The 15,236-nt window shown below is 45.2% G+C and overlaps 1 protein-coding gene and 1 pseudogene across 1 annotated transcript in view; one reads left to right on the top strand and one right to left on the bottom strand.

Moving 5' to 3' along the window:
* LOC127197685 (anoctamin-2) overlaps positions 1 to 15,236 on the bottom strand; it is a 185,622-nt gene that overhangs the window by 138,627 nt on the left and 31,759 nt on the right. The window lies entirely within an intron of this gene.
* Positions 6,042 to 6,441, top strand: LOC127196863 (40S ribosomal protein S12-like; annotated as a pseudogene).

Here is a 15,236-nt window from a genome sequence, read left to right as displayed (position 1 = left end):
TGGGATTAAAGGCGTGTGCCAATGATGCCCGGCAATATTTTAAGTTTTACTCTAAATATATTTTACCTCCATAGCATAGTCTAAGCGGTTTTGTTGTTTTCTGTTTCCTGGTCTTTGTTGGTGCAGTTAACTCAAATTGATTGCCCATACTTTTCCACATCTTCTTCAGGTTGGGGTCATTGCTCTTGCAGCAATATAGTTCTTCTGTCCTTGAGAACAGTGAGGATTGACTCCTCAAGAATATCTTGTTTAGGGGATGCCTGGAGAGACGGCTCAGAGGTTAAGAGCGCTGACTGCTCTTCTAGAGGTCCTGAGTTCAATTCCCAGCAACCACAAGGTGCCTCACAATCATCTATAATGGGATCTAATGCCCTCCTCTGGCCTGTAGGTGTACATGCAGGCAGAGCACTGTATACATAATAATAAATAAATAGATCTTTAAAAAAATATATCTTGCTTAGTAGCCAGGCATGGTTGTGCACACCTTTAGCTCAGCACTCAGGAGGCAGAGGCAGGCAGATCTTCATGAGTTTGAGGCCTACCTGTTCTACAAAGCGAGTTCCAGGACAGCCAGGCCTACACAGAGAAACCATGTCCCAGGAGGGGAAAAGACAATATTTTTCTCAGTAAAACTAGCAGGTACCCAGATCACAACATGGAAGAGGGAAATGTGCCAAGTCAAGACAGCACAGGGCCTCGAGAGACCACAGCTCCTCAACTACTAACTCTAGATGTTGAGGTGGTTGAAATGCTACGCAGAGAATTCAAAGTCCATAAAAAATGATAAATGATTTCAAGAGGAGACAAACAAGAAGATAAATGAAGTAAAGATATCAATCCAGAGTACGGATGAGAACTACAGCCATTTTTTTTTTAAAGGTAATAGCTCAGATGAGAAACGTGGAAAGGAAATTTATATTTTTGGAGGAAAAAAAATCAAAGCATAAATTTTATAAGCGAATAAACCTAATTTTAAAACAGTAGAAAGCATCGCTATTTGATCAAGTGAAAGAAAGACTCAGAGATGAAAGACATGGTGGAGGAAATAGCACACTCAAATATAATAGTGAAAATAAAAAATAAATAATATAAATAAAGACAAGTCACACTTAGGCTATGGCTCAGTTAGTGAAGTGTTTATCTAGCACATGTGAAAGCTTGGCTTTAAGCCTATGCAGAAGACTGGGTACAGTGACCCTATCTGCAACCACAACGCTTAGGAAGACAAAGTAGGCAGATCAGGACCTGTTGGCCATTCTCAGCTATGAACTGAAGATCAGCTCAGACATATAAGACTCTGCCTCAAAAACATTTTGAATTGAAAACCACATGGTCTAAGAACCAGGATTTTAAAAAGTAATAGAATAAAAACTAAACCACAGAAAATTGATTCAACAAAATGATAGCCAAAAAAGAAAGGAAGGAAGGAAGGAAGGAAGGAAGTAAAGAAAGAAAGCCCAAGTCTTGGAGGCTGGAATGGCAGCCAAACACAAGAGGCATATAAGACGCCCAAATAGACGTGGCTAGAGAAGAGCCTCTATATAAAACATCACACTCAAATGCCAAAAGTAAAGATGCAGAGGCCAGGGAGGACCAGAACAAAACAGAGTCTAAGGACATGACAGGACATGATTCTCATAAAACGCACAGTGGCTACGATTGCCTGCAAAGAGCAAGCCAGTCAGCATTCCAACACTGAGGGCACAGGGGCTCAAAAGTCTATGCCTATCTGAGGAGCTTTCAACATGGATTACTTCTGAGGTAGGAACAGTCAGTTTTCTTTAAGGGTTATGACTCCAGATAGGTCAACCACATTGGGAAGGCCATGTCCAAAATCAGTACACGCAAAGAAATAATGATCAAAGCAAAAAATGATGAAACAAACACTAAAATAAACAACAAAGACTATGAAACAAAGAGTTGGTTTTTTTTAAGTAAGCAAGATTGATGGACAAAATTCAAATTAATAAAGTGATCTATAAAAAGAGGGGCATTATAAGAGATACTAATAAAAACTACAGAAACACACAAGAATACTTTGAAAACCCATACTTCAAAGAATTGCAAAGTCTAGAGAAAAAAATCTAAATATCTAGATGTGTGTGACTCAACAAAATTGAACCTAAAGAATGCCAAAATACAGTATATCAAGCATATCAGTAAGGAAGGAGACTAACGGAGTAATGGGTGACATCTAAGACCACTTAGTGTGACCAGATGTGTCAAAAGCTAATGTCAATGTTCCTGAAACTATTTTATAAAATGGACGTGAAGGAATGGCTGGAAGTTCACACTATACAAAGCCATTATGTCTTTGTTATTGAAGCCAGATAAAGATACAACCAAAAACAAGGTCTCCTGACAGATATCTTTAACAAACAGGCACAAAAAATTCAAAACAAATTCAATAACTTAATTCAATAAATCATTTAAGAGATCATACACTGTGGTGTATGCACAATTTAATTACTACTTCCTTTCCGAGGATGAAGGAATGGTACAACACATTCAAATCAATAAGGATCACACCATCATTTTCAATAAATGCAGAAAGGGCCTTTGGCAAGGCTCAATATCCCTTCATTGTAAAAGCCCTGGAGAAGCTAGGAATAAAATAAATATAACCTCAGTGTAGTAAATCTTATATACAACAAATGTATATCTAATATTGTACTGAGAGAAAGCAGAAAGTGTTTCCTCTAAAATTAGTAACTAGGTAAAAGTATTCATTTTACCCATTTTTATTCACACAGTGCTTGAAGACTTAGCCACAGCAATAAGGGAAGAGAAATAAAAGATATAAATAATGAAGGAGAAGTCACATTACCCCTATTTCATCTATGGCCATACTACACTGAAGGCATCCACTCTTGTCACAGTATCCCTCTTTGCAGATGACATGGTCTTATACTTAAGAAATTCTAAAGATTATATCAGAAAATTCTTAGATCTTATTAGCAGTTCAACAATGTAGCAAAATACAATATAAATGTTGGAAAAATCCATACTATTTCTATATACCAATAACTAACTTTCTAAGAAGGAAATCAGAGGAAAATCCATTCACAATACCTTTACACACGCGCGCGCGCAATTGCGCGCGCGCGCACACACACACACACACACACAGCCTAGAAATAAGCCTAACCAAGGAACAGATGGAGGGGTGGGCTTTTCCTATGAATCTTCAAAACAATGAAGGACCATACTGAAGACACCAGAGACACCAGAAGACAGCAGCACCTTCACACCCATAGGCTAGCAGAATCAACACTGTGAAAATGGCACATCACTGAAAGCAATGCTCAGATTCAGTGCAATCTCAATCAAAAAGCCTATGGTGAAATACTTCACAGAGATGAAAACATACAATTTTGAAATTCATATGCAAGCACAAAAGACTCTGAATAACCAAAGGAATCATAAGCCAACAGAGCAATGCTGGATGAATCACGCTATCTGATTTCAAATTATACCACAGGGTCATAATAACAAAAACAGCATGGCATTGGCACAAAGCCAACAAGCCGACCAACAGAATGGTGTGGAAGACCCAGAAATAAAACCATACAACGACAGCCATCTGGAGTTTACAAAGAAGACAAAACACAGCGTAGGAAAAAAAAAAAAAAAAAAAAAAAAAAAAAAAGAACCTCTTCAGCAACCGATGCTAGAGGAAACTGGATGGATGTGGAATCCATCCCTCTTGCTCTGTGTAAGAATCAATTTGAGTTTATCAAACACTTCTAGCCTAAGAAATTGAGCCTGCCAGGGGAAACACTTCCACACAAAGGGAAGGATTTTTCAGAAAGGACTCCAGTAGCTCAGAACATAATAGCTAGAAGTGACAAACAGGATTGTATGGGATTTCAAAGCTTTTGCACATCAAAGGAAACATTTGGCGGCGTGAATAGGCAGCCTACAGAACGGGAGAAAACCCTTTGCCAATGGTATGTCTGACAGGGCGGTTAATATCTAGAATCTATAAGAACTCAAACAGTTAAAACACCAAAGGGAAATTACTCTGCCAATAAATAAGCAAATGAATTGGACAGACAGTTCTCAAGAGAAGAAATGTACAAGTCATGAATAAACACACACATACACACACACACACACTCACACACACACACACACACACACAAGTTCAACATCTTCATCAGCCAGGGAAAGGCAATTTAAATAAACTATTCGAAGATTCGAGGACTCACCTCTGGCAGAATGGATCCCACCAGAAGGCAGAGGGCAGCAAGTGCTGGTGCAGAGGTGAGGCAGAGGGAGTCCGCACTAACTGATGGAAGGAACGCAAACGTGTACAGCCACGTCAGAATTCACTATGGAAGGTCCTCCCAAAAGCCAACAGCCAGACCACCATATGACCTATGCCACTTCTGAATATGTAGCCAAGTACATGTCAGCCGGCACACCACAGAGATGCTTCTACTTCATGTTTGTTGCTGTGATCACAAATAGCCAACATAGGGAACCAGCCTAGAGGACCAGCAACAGACGCTTGGAGGAAAAAGCTATGGTCTAGGGACACAGCAACAGTTTTTTTTTTCTTCTTTAATTCAGTCATAAAGAGGAATGCAATTATGTCATCTACAAAGAAATTGGTGGACTTAAAGAGAATCGGGGCAGATGCCCTGTGTTTTCTCTCATAAGTAGAATCTAGAAAGAAAAACATAAAAACATAGGACAAGAAAGTAGAGAAGGACCTAAGAGGTGGAGAGGAAGGTGTCTACAGGAAAAGGGAGGGGAAACAAGAGGGAATAGTGCTAGGAGACAGCACTCCATGCTTTCTCTCATTTCCATGCTCTAGATTTAAGTGTTTATTGTCATAAAAGCATTAGGGGTATTAAGTGCAGTGAAGGAAGCCATCAGCAGGAGTAGGGGAGTACAAAATGGGAGTAAATGTGAGAAAAATACAATGATGGATGTCAAATTCAAAACCCAGAACAAGTCTCTCTTAGTTCTTGTGGCTCCCCAAGCACTTCCCCCGCCCCGCCCCTGCCCCCCACATAAGCCTCTCCTCCTAGGGTCTGGGCTTCTGCTCCCCAAGCCTCTGATCCCTATATAAGGCAGCCATTTCACTCTCTCTCTCTCTCTCTCTCTCTCTCTCTCTCTCTCTCTCTCTCTCTCTCTCTCTCTCTCTCTCTCCTCTGCCCTCTCTCTCTCCCTCTCTCCTCGTCTCTCATCTCGCTCTCTGGCCTCTCATGTCTGGCTCCTCTCTCTTTTCTCCTGCTCTCCCTGTTTTTCTTTCCTCTCATAATGTGGTTCAGTCTGCTGGCCCAGGTCAGTCTGGACCCTTCCAGATGCCTCTGGCTATCTTCTCTCTCATAGCTACAATAAACCTTCTCCTCGACCATACCGTGGCCCTCATTTTTCATTCAATCAACATGTATGCAAAATGTCTTAATGAAACCTATTATTTTGCCAGCTAACTTTAAAATAAGAATTAAAATTAAGGTTAAAATGAGGTTGCTCTTATTATTATGGGACTACCTACTCAAGAGTTATCAGATATCCCATTCTGCTCTCTTTTTAAATATTATTTTTAAGCTGGGCGCAGTGGCACACACCTGTGTTCCCAGCACTCAGGGAGACAGAGACAGACATATAGAGATAGATAGATAGATAGATAGATAGATAGATAGATAGATAGATAGATAGATAATTTTTAAAGTAGATTTCTCTATGATTAAAACCTCAGCCATAGTTCTCATTGGCCACGTCATCTAGGGCACACTCCACAGTATGTTTCATTCAATCTCTCAACTGCTGGGCCTATGCATTTCTGTCCAGGGTCTCTCATGGACAGCTTATTAAAGAACAGGCCAATGAGCACTTAATGTTCTCAAAAGGAAGGAAGCTGACTTACATTCCACCTGGAATGAAGAGCGGTCCCCGTTCCCAAGAAGTACAAGTAGATAACAGCGCTCAAGATACGTTTCAGGGCCCCTGCTGCCACCGAGCTACGCAGAGGTGGAGGCGGAGGCTCAGGTGTGTTCAAGATTTGGCCTCATCCATAATCCGCCGCCATGGCTGAGGAAGGCATTGCTGCTGGAGGTGTAATGGGTGTCAACACTGCTCTACAAGAGGTGCTGAAGACCAACCTCATCCATGATGGCCAAGCATATGGCCTACACGAAGCTGCCAAAGCCTTAGACAAGCGCCAGGCCCACCTTTGTGCCCTGGCATCCAACTGCGATGAGCCATGTATGTCAAGCTGGTGGAGGCACCGCGTGCTGAGCACCAGACCAACCTGATTAAGGTTGATGACAACAAGAAACTGGGGCGGGGATGGGTAGGCCTCTGTAAAATCGATCCAGAGGGAAGCCATGGAAAGTGGTTGGCTGCAGTTGTGTACTGGTTAAGGATTATGGCACAGAATCTCAGGCCAAGGATGGCATCGAGGAATACTTCAAATGCAAGAAATGAATAAATAAATTTTTGGCTCATTAAAATAAACAAGGAATTCCCGAATTTTGTGGACAAATGGATTGAACTAAAAATGATCATAATGAGTGAGTTCACCCAGAAGCAGAAAGAGTCAAATGGTATATACTCACTTATATCTAGACACTAGCCCAAGGGGTATGTCCCATGAAAGTCTTCACTTATCAGGAAAGTGGGTCAGAGGGGAGGACATCCTATTGGGACTTTAGGTGAGAGAAACATGGAAGAATGGGGAAATAGAAGGATCCAGAGGGTCCTAGAAACTAACAAGAAGAACATTATGATGGGCAGATCTGGGCCCAGGGGTGCTGCTCAAACTATGACACCAGCCAAGGACAATACATGCAGTAAACTTTGAACCCCTACCCAGATCTAGCCGATAGACAGGACATTCTCCACAGCTGAGTGGAGAGTGGGGTCTGACTTTCACACAAACTCTGGTGCCCCATTTTTTACCATGTCCCCTTGATGGGGAGGCCTGGTGGCACTCAGAGGAAGGATAGCAGACTACCAAGAAGAGACTTGATACCCTATGAGCATATACAGGGGGAGGAGGTCCCCCTCAGTCACAGACATAGGGGAGGGGAGTAGGGGGAAAGCAGGATGGAGGGAGGAATGGGAGAATGCAAGGGATGGGCTAACAATTGAGATGTAATATGAATAAATTAATAAAATATTTTTTAAAAGATATGTTTCTGAGACAATGAGCATCAACTCTCAGGAAACTTAAAGGCTCTGGGAAGATCATGGACAAGAAAGACTTAGAGTCACTTTGCAAGCACTTAAGTATGCTCCTGTTCTGCCTGTGTGCAGGTCTCCTCTCTCTCTCTCTCTCTCTCTCTCTCTCTCTCTCTCTCTCTCTCTCTCTCTCTCTCTCTCTCTCTCTCTCTCTCTCTCTCTCTTACACACACATGCATACACACACACGTTCCTTATGGATTGAACTATGGACTGTTTCACTGCCTAGGTCCCACTTGATAGCACCTGCAGGACAGGTCCAAATGGCAGACAGCTTCCAAAATGAAGCTAATATTCAAATATATCCCATAACTGTAGTCAAAGTGTGAAGCTGGAAATCCTGTGTAGTGGTGCGTGCTGTGCCTTGCATCCCAGCACTTGGGAGGCATAGGCAGGAATATCAATAGTTCAAGGTCATCTTCATCTATATATGAGTTCAAGACCAGTGAGGGCCTCATGAGACCTTCCCTCAGAGGGGGAAATAAACTGGCAGATCAAACAAAAACCGGATCCTTTTCCCAATAACACACATACATAGGATGTAAATAAGACCTCAAACTCATAAAATAATACTAAAAATGTTCAGGATATAATTTAAAATTACCAAGCATACAGAGAACCACAAAGTATCTTTTTTTTTTTTTATTAATTTATTCTTGTTACATCTCAATGTTTATCCCATCCCTTGTATCCTCCCATTCCTCCCCCCCCCCACCCCACAAAGTATCTTAAAGGGAAGAGGACCACTAGACACCAGTGTTAAAGTGACAAAGATGACACTTTCAAAGACAAATGCTCTTGAAGTACACAGTCCAAACTGTCAACAGAGATAAGAAGGCAAGGAAGAAAAAAAAAACGGACCAAGTGGAAATTTCCTAACTTAAAACTAAAATGTCTCAAGCTGGCTGTGAGGTGGCTCAGCAGGAAAACACGTTTGCTAGCAAACCTGATAGCCTGAGCTCAATACCAGGAGGAGAGAACCAACTCCTGAAAGCTGCCCTCTGACTTCTGTACTCCTGCCTTGGCACACTCACAAGTGTGCATGCATGCACACCCACCCACACCCACACCCACACACACACACACTTAAGTGTAATTTTAAAACAGCTTTTTAAAGAATAATTTATGATCTAACATGAACAGCAAAGAGAAAAACAGACAAAGAGCAGCAAACAGAACTGCAGGGCTGCAAGCATCCCCAGAACCTCTAGCATGAGTGACTCCAAAGCTGCAGAAGAAGGAGAACAGCCAGGAAAAAAAAGGTTTGAAAATTAAATAACTACAATTTTTCAAATTTTATGAACTACATAATCCTACCTACTCTCGTGCAGTGCTTCTCGGCCTTCCTAAAGCTGTGGCCCTTTAATACAGTTCTTCGTGTGGTAGTGGCCCCCGACCATAAAATTATTTTGTTGCTACTTCATAACTGTAATGTAATATCTGATATGTGACCACCAAAGGGGTTGAGGCCCACAGGTTGAGAGCCACTGCTCTAGGATTTCAATAAACTTCAAATAGGTTAAGCCTGAAAAAATAGTCCACACCCAGATGCGTTACAATGAAATGATTGAAAACTAAAGCCACAGAAAAAAAGCTTGAGACTAGCTTGAGGTGAGGAATGGTTTCTGCAAGGAAATGGCCATTTGAATGGCTCCGGGCTTCTCATTGGAGGCCATGGAGGCCAGGCGGTGCGGAGCATGTGAAATTGAGAAAACGAACTTGTCAGAGTGCCGAGATGAGTACTCAGCCCTAAGCAGGACATCTCCATCACCCCCTCCAAGACCCAGAAAACATCACAGAGGAGGGGACAGAAAGAATGCAAGAGATGGAGAATGAGGAGGGGTACTGCGAAATGCCACGCCCCAGACATGACACAGCCACACTCTCCTGAACTCACCAAAGCTGTGCTTTCCTGTATCAGATCGGGCCCTTTGACCTTCCATCATGGATACAGGAGGGACACATGAGGCCTCCTGATTCTCTAGAGGCAGCAGTGGCAGTTAATGGTAGCCAGGGAGGGGTGTCACTTCCTCCAGCAAGAGACCCGTACTCTGGTAGATAGTCTCCCATCCGTGCTCAGGCAGCCACCCCAGTTAGACTCAAGGTCTACAAGGGAATAGAAATAAAAGTAGGAACGGGGCTAGCTGGGAAGATGCTGGGCAGAAGGAGTAGATGGAGGAGGATAGAGGGAAGTGGGGGTGAACATGATCACAAAACGTTCAGCACATGTACAGTACTGCCAAAACACTAAAAAGGGGCATAGTGAAGAAAAGAAAGACTCCTCGGGCTAAGTAGAAGACCATTTACAGGTGGTAGAAGGACCGCTGTTCTGAAAGATTGCTAGGCAGCATTCTCCACCGAAGGGAGCTGCAGCAACAGGACAGAGCATGGGGGTAAAGGATGACCACAGAGATGGGAAGATCAGGGAAAATGGAAGCCACCGTGGCTCCTTTCTTCGTTCCTTTGAAGTATATGTGATGACAGTTGACAGCAAACACTACATGAGTCTTTGTTTTCAGCTTATGTCAGTCCAGTGCGTGAGACACCTACAAGAGGAGTCATGGCAGAGGAGCTGGTGAGAGGGCCAGTGTCTACACCGTTCACAGTGGTTGCGTGTCTATTCTAAGGAGACTATGGAAAGCATGTCTTTTGGGATGCCTACGGCGCCCACTCATAACACCACACTCTGGGATGTGTGTTGGCAGGCGGGGGACAGAGGGCATTCCTAATTAAGTCCCCATTGCGATCCTGAACTCCGGGTTAGGAGTCGATGGGCCACAGAGTGTGGAATAGAGTCCTGGCTCCAATTCACCTGTGACACTGTATCCATCTTTAAGAGACACTGTGGGTAATTTGGGCCCAGACAGGGTGGGAAGTGATTCTGACACAGAATGGCAGGTTATGGGGTCTGAGCAATGATTGGGGAGACGGGCCTGCCCCTCAAATTCAAGTTGACAGGCAGCTCTTGGTACCCCATCCCTTCCTCTGGGCTGGTAATCAAGACTAACTACAGAGTAGACAATTGCACCCTGAGGTCATTCGCATTGCTAAGGGGTCTCATGAGGGTCCTTAAAGGGGACAAATGACAAGCTTATTGCTGTGACTTGAATGACAGCCCTGACACTAAGCCAACAAGACATTTTGGGGAATTCTATTATATGTTGTAAGTTTCTTTTAGGAAAACTAGTGATATATACAGTTGGGTCAGATGTACCCAAACCTAAGAATTAAGATTTGGCACACACCATTAATCCAAGCACTTGAGAAGGAGAAGCGGTCGGATCTCTGGGTTCCAGTTCAGCTCAGGATACATTGAGACCCTGTCTCCAAAGAACAATTGTCTAAATAATAATAAAAAATACACAAATAAAAAAATCACTGTTTGATTTTGGTCATTCTTTTAAAAATAAAGAAAAATAGAGGTGGTAATAAAGAGTGAGCTGCTTCCGGCATCAGAGTCCCTGAAGCCATGGATCTGCCCCGGCCCCCCAACAACCAGGGAGATGAAGAAGGCAGACCCAGGCTAGAGATGGAGGCTTGGTTTCCAGAAACTGGACTCATAATTTAACAGACGTTGTTACTTCACAGCAGTTCTGTTCAAGCACGTCTGGCCTGGACTCGGGTGAGCCACAGATGTTTGTCCCTTTTTCTGCCTCTTCCCTGGGGATGTGGACAGCCCTTAGAGAGAAGTAGCTTTGTTTCCGGGAGGAGCTTTGCAGGCCAGGATGCAGACCTCCCTGGAATCCCAGACAAGTGTGCTTGAAACCATGCAGCCTCTTGGCTTGGCGAGGAACTTGCCATCCACGGGACAGCTAATCTCTCTTCCTTTTTACAGAGCTCAGTCTGCGCTTTCACACGGTCAGGTCTGGTGTGGATCTACGGATGGGGTGTGTACACTTTCCCAGACCATGGAGGCAGAACAATGCAAGTGTGTGTGTGTGTGTGTGTGTGTGTGTGTGTGTGTGTGTGTGTGTGTGTGTGTGTGTGTGTCTGTCTGTTTTGGGCTGCAGCTGTGTGTTTCCCCAGGTGAATTTTAAAACCAGTCCAAATTCATGAACCTCTTCTGAAAAGCCCTCCATACCAGCAATGTGCATCCTGCTGAGGAGTCTCCGTAGGTAAGAAGGAGGAAGTGGAAAGGACAGAGGCTGCAAATGTTCTACCACAAAGCCAGGCCTGCCACTGCCGCCACCGCCGCCGCCTCCACCTGAGTTCTGGCATCTGGTCCTCTGAGCTCACAGACCTGATGTTCGCTTAGCAGGCTGGACCACTAAACCCAACGTTGCTTCCTAACTCTGGCTCAGAGTAAACATGAAAAAAAAGAAAAAAAAAAAAAAAAAAAATAGAAGCAAGGAGAACCAGAACCCTGCATCAGGGCTGTTTGGCTGGGCATGTGTTACCAAGCCCCTTCGCCATCATTTGACAAACCTTACTTAGCACCTCAGGAGACAGAAGTGCATTCGTGAACCTGAGTACATTGCTGAACCTCCACGGCCTCCATCTGTGAAGTGAGATGTGGTTTAAAGACTCTCAAAGTTCCCTTCCAACTCTTACTTTCTGAGTCACTGGGATTTACAGTGAAATAAAATGGGGAGGGAGAGGGGAGTCTAAAATACACTCTCACTTTTAACGAAAATAAGGGAGGTTGTCATTCCACTCTGCATGTGACTTGTGGTCCCTGCCATCCTAGAAGAGGCCAGCACATTCCCTTCCCAGCCATGGATCTGGAAAGGAAGTAGCCAACACAGCGTGGCCCCGCCCCCTCTCTGGCATAGGTTCACTTCATCTGCTGAGTATTTCATTAGAACTGGTGATGGCGCTGAGGAGAAGCCAAGGCCAAGGGTGCAGGAAAGAGTCTCCTTGTTCTCGCTCAGGAGAGCCAGGAAACGGCAAACAGCTGGGACAGGTCTCTGGCTAGGTCACTCCCCTGCTGGGAGCATTGGATGGCTTTCTGTGCTCATCAGTTCAGACATGTTCCTGGGAGGACCCTGACTTTGGAGGGGTTGGGCCTCTCAGCAGGGTCACTGGCTGTCCCCATCCTGGCCCCACAAGGTGTCCCGGGAAGCCACATTTCCACCGCTGCATCTGGGCCTGTAGAAGGGACCTAGAGATGTCAGCAAACCCAGGCAGGAAGTAATGTTGAGCGGATTCAGCCTGGAAAGATGTGGCCATTGCGTCAGGGGATAAATAATCAGAAACACAAATACTCAGATGGGAGGGGGACGCCCGGAGCGGGGTGCAACCAGCCGGCATTTGGACAGGAGCTTGCAATGCGATCCAGTAACAGGGATTTGTAAACTGCATGCAAAGAGGTGATACCCCAACAAGAACCAGGAAGGAACAGGGGTAGGGCCCAGCAGCTGTTCCTGGGCTCCTGGGAGGCCAGGATGGAGACCAAGCCAAGATGGCAGAAGAGAGGCCGAGTCAGACTGCAGAGAGCAGAGGCCACAGGCAGCTGTCTGGAAGCCTGGCACGAGGTCAGGAGGTAAGGTGTGGCCAAAACGACCCTGAGACTTGTCGTGAACTTCAGCTGTGACTTTGAAACTCCAGCAGCTGACCTGTCTGTCGGTGCTGGTAGATGGAAGAATCCAAAGAAAGAACAGAAGATGCTCAAGTTCAAGTACGGGGTCAGTCACGTGACCTGTCCCAAGTCAGAAGCAGAGCTGGGACAAGGGCTCTGATCTACAGACAAAGAGTCTCCGTCCTCCCCAGGTCCATAATCCCCCATTGCTCCACTGCCTGAAACTTGGGAGCCTCAAAATAAATCTCTGGAGACAAATCTTCACGTACATTAAACCCAGTGGGGCCAATCAACTGCATGCCATCTGACGGACGCCTCTGCCATCATATGGTTGCTCTAGAGGGATTTAGGTCAGACCTTAAGAAGAACTTCCCTCTTGAGTTTTGAGATATTGCATGACTAAGCAAAAGAGACAATGTGGATAGATGCTTCTTCTTCAAAAGGTTTGTTAGCTAAACTGTACGTAGCATAAAAAGGAGACATTCTCTCAACAGAGAAAGTTAGAGGAGTGTCCTGCTTCAAACAAAAAAAAATGAAACTTCAAAGGCAAGGTTTAAATGGCAAATAAATTTGCTTGAGTGCTCACTAAAAGAAAAGAAAGCGGTCAGTGTAACATTAATTCAGTTAAATCTTAAAAACAGGTATTCCATGTGGCAAGCCAGGCTTCTAGATCAAACTAGAGCACCAAGATGGAGGATTTCTCTAGAAGCCCAGGGATGCATAGACAATAGAGACATCTTCCTGGGGATCATCTTTTGGGACCTTTCATGATAAAGAAACAGACCTGGGGTCCTAAACCTGGGACAGTTTTAGGAACGGGAGGGAGGAGGCAGCTGTCACGCGTGTCCTCTAAAGAATGTAGAAAGCGTCGGAGCCACTGCCTGACTCACAACACCAAAGGAGAAGAAACGCAGCCAGGCTCTGGTTAAGACTAGACTTATAGGAGTCATCACAGCTGTTAAAAACAATACAAGAACTTGGGGAAACTTCAGATCTAATATTCAGGAGCAGGAAGAGCAGCCAGGGGTTTCCAGGACCCCACGTGAGGCCCATTAATGAACTTCATCTCACCACACGTCTCCTCGTCCAAGATAAAGCTCCCCACTCTGTGATGTGGCAGCTTCTTCAAAATCGTTCAACTAGATAGATTACTGCAGAAAACCGATGGCGTGTGGGACACCATACGACATGTCCAAACAAATACTGCTCACTGACTGCGCTGAGTCCTCCACCGGAACCTTCTCCTGCTAGGAATTTCCACCCACCCTGCCATGCCTGGTTCCTCTCATTACAATGAGACAGGATGTGTGTAGAGAGAAAGGGAGAACAGAGACAGAAACAGGGACAGGGACAGGGACAGAGAGAGAATGAGGTCAGGGCAGACACCTTGCAATTACCCGTCTGGGTAAAAGTGTCTTGCAGATAAGCCACGGCCTGGCAGGGAGGAGAGGGGGTGGAATTATGTTGTGCATTTGGGGCCAGGAGATCCTAGCCTATCCATGTAATTCTGCCTGGCTTAGGCTTGGATTAATGACCGAATTAGCTTCCCTTTCCTGAGCATCCTCACAGACAGCGGGCTGGAATTACCCAGAATGCAAGAGGCAGGGAGCAGATTAGGCATCTGCTCTATGTAATTAGCACCCATGTGGTGGAGGGGACAGGCCAGTGTACACAGTCACCCTTCATGGTGCAAAGCAGTCTCCAGCCTACTTTCTTTCACTCAACCCTGACATCCCAAAAGTTGCTCCCTATGTAACGTGCGCTTCCTCACAGGGCCTGGCGGGGGGGGGGGGGAGGGGGGGGCTCTGCATTCAAGAGGTGCTCCATCCCAGACATGACAAAGCTGACACACACTGGGCTCAGAAGTAAGCAGCTTAAGAATGCCAAGGAAAAAGAAGGAGGGGGCTGTCCCATGGCACACTGCCGAAGAGTCAGTGTGATGTGGTTCCTGTGCCCTGCCTCACTTGCTGGTGCTGCTTTGGTCCTTATGTTTCAGAAGGGTGGCTGCAGTATACCAGGACAATCCTGGCCAGTCAGAGCAAACGACTAAATTATGCTTGAAGGAAAAGGAGAGCCACTGAAGAGGAAAGCAGAGCGAGCCTAGAGGAAACACCTCCTGGCTCCACCTCATCCCTCCTGGTACCCAGGGTTGGTTAGGAACAATCTCATCTCAGTCCTGCACCCATGTTCTGGCATAGCACACTGGCTCCTCTGTGTGGCTGTGCCCTCACAGGCTCTCCAGATGCCACGAGGCTCAAATCCTCCATAGTCCAGGCACTGTTCCCATCTTAGGGTCATTCTAGCTCCCCTTCCAGAAGCCCTGAATGCTTGTCACTCTGCCTTCTGACTCAAGACCTATCCACTACTCCCAGAAGTAGTCTGATGCAGAGTCTGTCCATAAGCATAGCCCCTAGGTAGCTTAAAGTACATATAGGAACCCAGCTGTCCCTAGCCTACCACCTCCCAACTACAATGGGTAGGAAGGGAGACTGTCTGCAGAGCAAGGAAGCCAGGGATGGAA

This window comes from Acomys russatus, chromosome 13, assembly GCF_903995435.1.
Source record: "Acomys russatus chromosome 13, mAcoRus1.1, whole genome shotgun sequence".
NCBI classification, from domain to species: domain Eukaryota; kingdom Metazoa; phylum Chordata; class Mammalia; order Rodentia; family Muridae; genus Acomys; species Acomys russatus.
Note: the sequence above shows the minus strand (reverse complement) of the source record. Positions and strands in the feature narration are given on the sequence as shown.